The following is a 12,341-nucleotide window of genomic DNA, read 5'->3' on the forward strand; positions in this document are numbered from 1 at the left end:
AGGATATGGGATGGTGGGGGAAGAAACCACAGGAGAACAAGAATACAATATTGGTGGGCTTCCCTGGTGGCGCAGTGGTTGAGAGTCCGCCTGCCGATGCAGGGGACACGGGTTCGTGCCCCGGTCTGGGAAGATCCCACATGCCACGGAGCGGCTGGGCCCGTGAGCCATGGCCGCTGAGCCTGCGCGTCCAGAGCCTGTGCTCCGCAACGGAAGGGGCCACAACAGTGAGAGGCCTGCATACCAAAAAAAAAAAAAAAAAGAATACAATATTGGTGATTGAAAGAATTAGGGGCTCAGCAAATGCCCTTCCAACAATGACAGTAAAATCAGACACCATGACGACAAAGACTGATGCCTTCTAAACTTCCATAGCACAAAACAAACAACCAGAATCTCCACAAGCAAGATTAAGAGACTAATGACAAATTGGGGGGAAACATTTGTAACCCACACATCAAAGTACTGGGATCCCATGTGTGCCCAAGAGTTCTTAGAGATTCCAGACAAAGTGGACACCCCCAAGGAAGTATGAGAAAATGACATGAAATAACATCTCAGAAATTGATGAGGGAAATGGAATACATGTCTGAGAGACAGGAAAAATGATAAAAGTTTTAAAAGATTGACAACTCTGGGTAGAAAAATGAACATGCTCAGGCTTCTCCTTCAGGGCCACCCTCCAAGGGCAGATGGAGTCCTGGTGTGTACACTCTGGGCCTGAGGAGTGACCAAGGGGCAGTGGTTTGTGGTTGAGGGTGTGGACAGAGCTTGGATGTGTGGCATGGGTGTCAACACACATGCATGTCCAGTCCCTTGAAGGTGGGACCAAGGCAAAGAAGAAAGAGGAGGGTGGAGACCCAGTAACCTCCATTTGTCCCCTTGCATCAGGCCCCTTTGATGCTCGAGGGGTGGATAATTCAAAGCTTTCTAGAGCCAGCTTAAGGATTAGGGACGTTATCCTAAGAGCAATGGGAGGCCTGCTGAAGGATTCTTGGTAAAGAGAATGAAATGAGTAAATCCGGGTTTTTAGAAGATCCCTCTGGCTACGATGGGGTGAATGGATTGGGGTTGAGTTAGATAGGAAGAAGGGGGAAGGGTTGGGAGGGTGAGGCCATAATTCAAAACAGAGATGATGACAATGTACATTGGAAAAGTGGAAAAAAGTGAGGAGGAAAAACAAACACGGTGATGGATAGGATATGGGGTTGGAGAGAGGAAGTTCTCAAGGGTCACGTTTTAGGCTTCTGGTGCATGTTACTGATGGGCAGTGGTGCTGTCTACTGAGACAGGGAGCTGGACAAAGGGTCAGCTTTGGTGGAGGGTGGGGAGGGGGAAGAGGAGGTTACGGACACACTGAGTTCATTGCCTTTGAGATGCCCAAGCAGAGATGCCAAGTAGACAATTGGATGATTAAGTCCAGAGTTCTGAGGACAGTCTGGGTTGAGGAGACACATGTGGCATTGAGACTGGATTTCATGTCATCTAAGATGCCACCGATTGGAAGCTGCACCATTATTTTAGATGCCACTAAGAAAGAAAAAAAAAGCACTGAGATTCAACCATGACATGCCTCTGACTGAATAGTTTTGATTTCAGATAAAATGTGAAAAAATGCATCACAGAATTGATGAAATTGATTGTTAGGGTATAAGTTTGGCTTCTTTTGATGAACTGAAGTAACAGGGGCACAATAGGATAGAAGGTCACTTCTATGACATGGAGAACACTGAGAAGGTAGTGTAGCCCCACTCCACGAGGTGTCCCAGGGCCCAGGTGTCTTCTACCTGCGTGGGGTGATGCTCTTGTCTGCAGGGGCAGCCTGGCTCATCACAACGACAGCATTCCAGCATCAGAAGGGGCCCTGGGGAGGGAGAGGCCAGGGCCCTCTCTATGAAGGCACCAGAGTGGGTATGTGTCACTTCCTCTCACTACCCAGTGGCCAGAACTTTGTCACATAGTACTCCCAGCTGTAAATAGTTCCCAGCCTCCCACAGTACTCCCAGAGAGGCTGGGAACTATTTACAACAGCCAAGACATGGAAACAACCTAAAAGTCCATTGACAGATGAATGGATAAAGAAGATGTGGTACATATATACAATGGAATATTACTCAGCCATAAAAAAGAATTAAAGAATGCCATTTGCAGCAACATGGATGGACCTAGAGATGATCATACTAAGTGAAGTAAGTCAGAAAGAGAAAGACAAATACCATATGATAACATTTATATGTGGAATCTAAAATATGACACAAATGAACCTGTCTATGAAACAGAAACAGACTCAGACATAGAGAACAGACTTGTGGTTACCAAGGGGGAGGGGTGTAGGGGAGGGAAGGATTGGGAGTTTGGGATGAGTGGATACAAACTAGTATATATAGAATGGATTAACAACAAGGTCTTACTGTATAGCACAGGGAACTATATTCAATATCTTGTGATAAACCATAATGGAAAAGAATATGAAAAAGAATATAGGGACTTCCCTGGTGGTAAAGTGGTTAAGAATCCGCCTGCAAATGCAGGGGACACAGGTTCAAGCCCTGGTCCGGGAAGATCCCACATGCCGCGGAGCAACTGAGCCCATGCGCCACAACTGCTGAGCCTGTGCTCTAGAGCCTGTGTGCCACAACTACTGAAGCTCGCGCGCCTAAAGCCCATGCTCCGTGACAAGAGAAGCCACCGCAATGAGAAGCCCGCGCACTGCAACGAAGAGTAGCCCCCGCTCGCTGCAACTAGAGAAAGCCCACGCGCAGCAACGAAGACCCGACGCAGCCAAAAATAAATACATTTATTTAAAAAAAAGAATATATATGTACAACTAAATCACTTTTCTGTACAGCAGAAATTAACACAACATTGAAAATCAACTATACTTCAATAAAATTTTTTAAAAATTAAAAGTAGAGAGAGAGGCTGGGAAATGTGGCTTTAGCTTGGCAGCCTGGTGCCCAGCTAGAAGCCAGGGCTCCTAAGAAAGACAGGACGGACGTTGGTGTCAACTGGTGGTCTCTGCCCCAGGAGTCACCTGCACGTGGGTGGTGATTGACGCTAAGGGCATGAGTGAGACCAGGTGATGGTGAAGAAAGCCGAGAGCAGGTGCTGGCGTGCCCTCACCTTTGGAGTTTCAGAGAGGATGATAATCAAGAAATAGACCAAGGAAGAAAGGTCTGGAAAGGGAAGGGGCACCAGGAGGTGTTTGTGCCAAGAAGCCAAGGGAGCCAATGTCTCAAGGGAAGGGAGAGGTCACCTCTGTCCAGCGCTGCTGCGGGGGAGGGACAGTGAGATGAGATTTTCTTCCAAATGACTGATTCGTAAATACTGGTAATTGAAGTCGGAGGATGGCGGTTCGTGATACTCTTCTCTCTATTTTTGAATATATTTGAACGTTTCCACACATCACAAGAAAATAAAGCAAAAAACCTATTTGATGTAGTGACATGGAAGTCACTGGTGACTTTCACAAGAGTGGTTAAAAAGCAGAAGCCAGACGAGAGAGAAGAGGGATTTGTGCGCCGAGGCTGTGGGGGCTGTGACGGTTAACGTGGAGAGCGGAGCTTCCCACAAACGCCCGCATCAGTGACGCTGGCTCCACACACTCCTCTAGAACCTCGCCTCTGCTCATCCAGATGTGGACCCTATCCCCAAACCTGGGAATCTGGGGGCACCTGTGACTTCTTTCACCAACAGAGAACAGGGGGTTTGATGCCACGTGGTCTGTGAGGCTGCGTCATTAAAAGGATACGGAAGGATACAGCTTCCCTGGTTCATATTTATTCTCTTTCTCTCTTTCTCTCTCGAGTTGTGTAACATAAAATGTACCAGTTAAAGCGTTTTAAAATGTACAGTGCAGTAGGGTTAAGTCCATACACATCATGGTGCAACCCATCTCCAGAACTGTTTTCAACTTGCAAAACTGAAACTCTGTCCACATTAAACACTAACCCCCGACTGTCCCCCCTCCCTAGCCCCTGGCAACCACCATTCTATTTTCTGTCTCTGTGAATTTAACAACCTCTGGTTCTGTTCAATACATTCATCCTTGGAATCCAGCTGCCATGCTGGGAAGAAGCCCAAAGTAGTCCATGAAGAGACCACTTTGATCCCAGCTGATAGCAATCGCCCACCTCCTCACGTGAGTAAACAAGCCTTCAGGTAACGCCAGCCGCCAGCCGCAGGTTTTGGGATAACCAGCCAGAGCTCAGACGTTGTGGAACAGAAACAAGCTATCCCCACTGCGCTCTATCTGAAGTCCTGACCCAAAGAAACCAACAATAAATGTCACTAAGTTTGAGGGTCATTTGTTATGTAGCCATAGTAACTGGGACAGTTGGTAATCCTTACAAAGTGTTTGTTAAGGAGAGAAGGAAATTGGGGGTGGGGCGGTGACCCAAGGAAGGTAGGTCAAGGAAAGTTGGTCTTTGTTTTGCTTCTTTAAGATGGAAGCAATCTGAGTGTGTTTAAGCATTGAGCGGAAAGAAATATCCATGTGAGAAGGAGACTTGAATATTCAGATGAAAGAGGACAGGTCTGTAGAGACCATCATACAGAGTGAAGTAAGTCAGAAAGAGAAAAACAAATACCGTACGCTAACACATATATATGGAATCTAAAAAAGAAAAAAAGGTTCTGAAGAACCTAGGGGCAGGACAGGAATAAAGACGCAGACGTAGAGAATGGACTTGAGGACACAGGGAGGGGGAAGGGGAAGCTGGGAAGTGAGAGAGTGGCATGGACATATATACGCTACCAAATGTAAAATAGATAGCTAGTGGGAAGCAGCTGCATAGCACAGGGAGATCAGCTCTGTGCTTTGTGTCCACCTAGAGGGGTGGGATAGGGAGGGCGGGAGGAAGACGCAAGAGGGAGGGGATATGACAATATATGTATAGCTGTTTCACTTTGTTACACAGCAGAAACTAACACACCATTGTAAGGCAATTATACTCCAACAAAGATGTTAAAAACAAAAAAGATTTTCCAACTGGAAAATCTCAGTGATTAAACAGCACACTTCTAAATAACACATGGGACTAAGAAGAAATCTCAATAGAAATTTTGAAATATTTTTAAACACGTGAAAATGAAAACACAATTTGTCGAAGTTTGTGGGATGTAACAAAACAGAGTTCAGAGGGAAGTTTGCAGCATTGAATGCATATATTAGAAAAAAGGAAAGATCTAAAATCAATCATCTTAGTTTCCACATTAGGAAAATAGAAAAAGAAAAGGAAATTAAAGTGAGCAGAAGAAAATAATTAAGAATTTGAGCAGAAATAAATGAAATTGAAAACAGGAAATCAATAGAGAAAATCATGACACCAATGCTGGTTCTACGAAAAGATCCATTAAGTCGACAAGGACTTCACTAGAGATTCTTTAGACATTAAAATGATAATAAAGGAATAGTATTAGCTATTGATAACGATGAAATGGACCAATTCCTTGAAAGATACAATCTACTAAAACTCACACAAGAATAGAGGATCTGAATGAGCCTACCTATATTAAAGAAATTGAATCAATAATTAATAACCTTCCAAAACAGAAAATAAGAGCCTGACAGGGGTTCACTGATAAATTCTACTAAACCTCTAAGGAAGAAATTATACTGATTCTCTACAATCTCTTTCAGAGGATAGAAGCAGGGGGAATCTTCCTAACTCATTCTATGAGGCCAGCATTACTCTAATACCAAAACCAGATGAAGATATTCTGAGAAAACTACAGACCAGTATCTCTCATGAACATAGACACAAAAATCTTCAACAATGGAATTCCCTGGCGGTCCAGTGGTTAGGACTCTGTGCGTAATAAAATATTAGCACATCAAATCCAATGACGTATAAAAAAATTATACACCATGACCCAGTGGGATTTACCATAGTTATGCAAGGAAGGCCGATTCATCATTCAAAAATCAACTAGTGTGATCCACATTAAATTGTCTTTGTTTGAAGATGACATGATCATCTACATAGGAAATCCAAAAGAACTGACCAAAAAACACTCCTAGAGCTAATAAGTGATTAGGGCAAGTTTGCAGGATACAGTTTCAAAATGCAAAAGTCAATTGCTTTCCTATATACCAGCAATGAACAAGTGGAATCTGATTTTAAAAATACCATTTACATGAAATACGTAGGTGTAAATCTAATCAAATATGCAGAAAATCTATATGAGGAAACTATAAAACTCTGATGATTGAAATCAATGAACTAAATAAAAGGAGAGATATTTCACATTCATGGATAGGAAGATTCAATATTGTCAGGTTATAGGAATAAAGACACAGACCTACTAGAGCATGCACTTGAGGATATGGGGAGGGGGAAGGGTAAGCTGTGACAAAGCGAGAGAGAGGCATGGACATATATACACTACCAAACGTAAGGTAGATAGCTAGTGGGAAGCAGCCGCATAGCACAGGGAGATCAGCTGGGTGGTTTGTGACCTAGGGAGGGTGGGAGGGAGGGCGACGCAAGAGGGAAGAGATATGGGAACATATGTATATGTATAACTGATTCACTTTGTTATAAAGCAGAAACTAACACACCATTGCAAAGCAATTATACTCCAATAAAGATGTTTTTTTATATATATATATATATATATATATATATATATATAGTCAGGTTGTCAGTCTCTCTCAACTTGATCGACAGATTCATTGCAATCCCAATCAAAACTTACTATTTTGTGGATATCAGCAAAGTGAATCTATAAGGTATTTGGAGAGGCAAAAGACCCAGAATAGACAACATGATGTTGAAGGACAAGAGCAAAGTTGGAGGACTGATGCTATCCTACTTTAAGCCTTAGTATAAAGCTACAGTCATCAAGATAGGGTGGAGCTGGCGAAAATACAGACTAATAGATCCATGGGACAACAGAGCTCAGAAATAGACCCGCAATATATAGTCAACTGATATTTGACAAAGGAGCAAAGGCAGTACAGTAAAGAAAAGATAGCCTGTTCAACAAATGGTGCTGGAACAAGTGGACGTCCGTATGTAGAAAATAAATCTAGACACAGACCTTAACCCTTCACAAATTTAACTCAAAACGGATCATAGAACTAAATGTAAAACACAAAACTACAAAACTCCTAGGAGAAAACCAAGATGACCTTGGGTATGTTGATGCCTTTTTAGATAAAGCACCAAAGATATAACCCTTGAAAGAAATAACTGATAAGCTGGACTTCATTAAAATTAAAAATTTCTACTCTGCAAAAGACATTCAGTGCTGGAGGGAATGCAAAGTGGTACAGCCACTTTGGAACACAGTTTGGCTTTTTCTTCTAAAACTAAACATACTCTCAACATACAATACAGCAATCGCACTCCTTGGTATTTACCCAAAGGAGTTGAAAACTTATGTTCATACAAGAATCTGCCTGCAGATGTTTATAGCAGCTTTACACATAATGGACAAATGTTGGAAGCAACCAAGATGTTCTTCAGTAGGTGAATGTGTAAATAAACTATGGTGCAACCAGACAGCGGAATTACTATTCAGCACGAAACAGAAATGAACCATCAAGCCATGAAAAGACACGGAGTAGACCTAAATGCATATTATTAGTGAAAGATGCCCATCTGAAAAGTCTACATACTGTATAATTCCAACTATATGACATTCTATGGAGCCAGTAAAAAGATCGGGGGTGAAGGAAGGGGGTATCAATAAAAGGACTGAGCACAGAGGATTTGGGGGGCAGTGAAACTACACTGTACGATACCATCATTATGGATATATGTCATCATTCGTTTGTCCAGACCCATAGAATGTACAACACCAAGAGTGAACGTTAATGTAGACTATGGACTTTGGGTGATCATGATGTGCCAGTGGCGTAGGTTCTATTGTAACAAATGCATCATCTGGAGGGGGATATTGACAATGGGGGAGGCTGGGGGTGGCAGGGAAGGAGTATAAAGGGAAATCTCTGTATCTTCCACTCAATTTTGCTGTGAACCTAAAACTGCTCTGAAAAATAACAAATCAATAAGGATCCAATAATAAGATTCCTTGACATAATTCCCAAGTTCCTTTGGGTCCATAGGTCCCCCTCCATCTCCCTTTTTTCTTCCTTGAAACAATTTATTTCCACAGTCTGGACTTCATAGGTGGGGCCGTTACTTTCATTAGATAATACATGTTGTCTTGTTTTCCCTCTTTTTGTCGAAAGCATCATTGATGTTCAGTGTCTACATCAATTCATCAGGGGCTGGAAGATGGTCAAAAACTCATAGTAGCATTCCTTTTCCATGTATTAGCTGGAATGCTTCTTTTGAAAAGAAACTTGCTCTCATCTATTTGGTTACCCAGATATACAGTGTGTCTAGGATAGGCAAGGGAAGTGCTGGATTCTCCGTCTTTATTTACTAGTGTTCAAAATAATATATTTACCCTCTAGCATCCTTCAACTGTGACCAAGTAGGTTTCTGTTGTTATTATTGTCATCATCATTAATTCTAACATTTTAAGCATCTATTAACATTTTTTTCCCAAAGAAATTTAAAAATTTATTCTAAAAGAAGACTCGGGGTGACTATTTCCAAATATCTAACACAGGAGGCCAGGGAAAGAAAAGCATCTTTCTTCGTCAGTGGTATTAAATATATTCATAACATTGTGCAACCGTCACCACCATTCATCTCCATAACTCTTTTTATGTTTTAAAACAAAAGCTCTATACCCTTTAAACAGTAACTCCCCAATCCCCAGCCCCTGGCATCTACTATTCCACTGTCTCTATGATTTTGACTTTGCTAAGTAACTCATATCAATGGAATCTTACAGGGTATTTCTTTTTGTGACTGGCCTATTTCAGTTAACACATGTCCTCAAGGCTCATCCATTTTGTAGCATGTGTCAGAATTTCCTTTTCTTAAAGACTGAATACTAGTCAATTGCATGTAGTATAGACCACATGTTGCTTATCAGTTAACCCATGGAGGGATACTTGGGCTGCTTCTACTAATACATTTCAGCAGTTGTGAATAATGCTGCTATAAACATGGGTGTAAAAACTCTCCAAGATCTTGCTTTCAATTCTTTGAGTGTATACCCAGAAGCAGAACTATGAATAATATGGTAATTTTATTTTAAATTTTTTGAGCGGGGAATTCCCTGGCGGTCCAGTGGGGCCCAGGTTGGGGGAACTAAGACCCAGCAAGCCACGCAGTGCGGCCAAATAAATACATTTTTTGAGGGACTGCCATACTGCTTTCCACAGTGGATGTACCATTTTAATTTCTAACAACAGTGCACAAAGATTCCAATTCTGCATTTCCTTGTTATTTTCTGTTTATTTAGGGGTTTGGTTGTTTTGGGTTTTTGATAGTTGCTATCCTAATGGGTGTAAGGTGCTATCTCACTGTAGTTTTGATTTGCATTTTCCAGAATGAATAGTGATGTTAAGCATCTTTTCATGAGCTTATTGGCCATTTTTATATTTTCTTTGGAGAAATGTCTATTCAAGTCTTTTTTTTTTCCTTCCCAGCTGTGCCTCACGGCTTTCCGGGATCTTAGTTCCCGGACCAGGGACTGAACCCGGGCCCCCAGCAGTGGAAGCACAGAGTCCTAACCACCGGACCGCCAGGGAATTCCCAAGTCCTTTGTTTTTTAATGAGGATTTTTGGTTGTTGTTGAGTTTTAGTTTTCTTGCTATATTCTGGATACCCATCCCTTATTTTACTGACTTGCAAATATTTTCTCCTATTTTGTAGATTACCTTTTTACTCTGTTAATATTGTCTTCTGATGCGCAAGATTTAAAATTTTTTAGGAAGTCCAATTTTTCTGTTTTTTTCTTTCGTTGCCTGTGCCTTTGGTTCATATCCAAGAAAACATTGCCAAATCCAGCATTGTGAAGCTTTTGTCCCTATGTTTTCTTCTAAGATTTTTATAGCTTTGGGTCTTACATCTTACATACATTAGATCTTTGATCCATTTTGAGTTTTTTTTTGTTTGGTGTTAGGTAAGTGTCCAATTTCATCTTTTTTGCACGTGGACATTTAGCTCTGACAGCACCATTTTAAAAACACTGTCCTTTTCCCCATTGAATGGTCTTAACACTCTTGTCAAAAATCATTTGATGATGTATTTATGTGTTATTTCAGGTCTTTCTAGTCTATTTCATTGATATATATCTGTCTATATGCTAATACAATGTTAGCAAACACTTTTGATTACTGTAGCTTTGTAGTAAGTTTTTTTTTTTTAACATCTTTATTGGGGTATAATTGCTTTACAATGGTGTGTTAGTTTCTGCTTTATAACAAAGTGAATCAGTTATACATATACATATGTTCCCGTATGTCTTCCCTCTTGCGTCTCCCTCCCTCCCACCCTCCCTATCCCACCCCTCCAGGCGGTCACAAAGCACCGAGCCGATATCCCTGTGCCATGAGGCTGCTTCCCACTAGCTATTTACCTTACGTTTGTTAGTGTATATATGTCCATGCCTCTCTCTCGCCCTGTTGTAGTAAGTTTTGAAATCAAGTAGTGTTAAGGCCTCCAGCTTTGTTCTTCTTTAACAAGACTGTTTTGGCTATTCAGGGTTCCTTGAGATTCCATATGAATTTTAGGATGGGTTTTTCTATTTCTGTAAAAAATAGAAAAATTTTAATTTCAGTTCAATAGAGATTACATTGAGTCTGTAGTTTGCTTTGGGTAGTATTGACCTCTTAACAATATTAACTCTTCCAATTCGTGAAGACGGAATTCATTTCCATTTACTGATATCTTCTTTAATCTCTTTCAGCAATGTTTCAGAGTTTTCATTGTACAAGTTCCTTGATGTTAATTTCTAAATTTTTTGAGGCTACTGTAAATGGAACTGGTTTTGTAATTTCCTTTAAAGATTGTCCATACAAATGATTTTTGCGTGTTGACTTTGTGTCCTACTTTGCTGAATTTATTTATTAATTCTAACAGGTTTTTTTTGTGTTATAATCTTTAATGTTTTCTGCATGTAAGATCATATCATCTGGGAACAGATGGCATCCAATTTGGATGTCTTTTATTTCTTTTTCTTGCCTAACTGCTCTGGCTAAAATATACAGTACTACGTTGAATAGAAGTGGTAAAAGTAGGGCACCTTGCCTTGTTCCTAATCTTAGAGGAAAATCTTTGTCTTTTATCACTGAGTATGTTAACTGTGGGTTAACATACTCAGTGGTAAAAGATATATTTGGCTTTTATTATATTGAGCTAGTTTCCTTCTATTCCTAGTTTGTTGAGCACTCTATCATAAAAGGGTGTTGAATTTTGTCAAATACGTTTTCTGCATCAATTGTCATGTGTATGTGGTTTGTTTTGTTTTTTTCCCTTTCACTCCCTTAATGTGGTGTATTACATTGGTATGTAGTTTTCTTTTTGGTAGTGTCTTTATCTGGCTTTGGCATCAGTGTAATGCTTGCCTCACAGAATGAGTTAGAAAGTGTTCCCCATTCTTTAATTTTTGGCAGAAGTTCGAGAAGGACTGGTATTGGTGCTCCTTTAAATGTTTGGTAGAATTCACCAATGAAGCCATTGGGTCTAGGGCTTTTCTTTGTTGGGAGATTTGTGATTACTGATTCAGTCTCCTTCCTAGTTATAAGTCTATTCAGATGTTCTATTTCTTCATGATTTAGGTTGGTGTCTCTAGGAATTTGTCCATTTCATTTAGGTTATCCAATTTTTTGGACTATAACTTTTTATAGTAATTTCTTATCTATTTTTTTCCTGTAGCATTGGTAGTAGTGTCCCCACTTTCATTTCTAATTTTAGTAACTTGAGTCTTCTCTCTTTTTTTCTTAGCCCATGTAGCTGAATGTTTGTCAATTTTGTTGATTTTTTTCAAAGACCAACATTTGGTTTCATTCACTTTCTCTGTTGTTTTCCTATTCTCTATTTTGTTTATCTCTGCTCTAATCTTCATTATTTCCTTCCTTCTGCTAGTTTTGGGTTTAGTTGTTCTTCTTTTTTAGTTCCTTAAGTTGTAAATTTAGGTTGTTAATTTGAAATCTTTCTTGTTTGTAATGTAAGTGTTTATAGCTCTAAATTCCACCACTAGTACTGCTTTCACTGCATCCTGTAAGTTTTGGTTTGTGATGCTTTTTGTTTTCATTCATCACTAAGTATTTTCTTTGTGATTTCTTCTTTGATCCATTGGTTGAGTGTTAATTTGCACAAATGTATGAATTTCCCAGTTTCCCTTCTGTTATTATTTCTAGTTTGTCCTGTTGTAGTTGAAGATACTTTGTATAATATCTATTAAAATCTACTGAGGTTTAATCTGTGGCCTTATGGTCTATCTTGGAAAATGTCCTATGTGCACTTAAG

This window comes from Globicephala melas, chromosome 15, assembly GCF_963455315.2.
Source record: "Globicephala melas chromosome 15, mGloMel1.2, whole genome shotgun sequence".
NCBI classification, from domain to species: Eukaryota; Metazoa; Chordata; class Mammalia; order Artiodactyla; family Delphinidae; genus Globicephala; species Globicephala melas.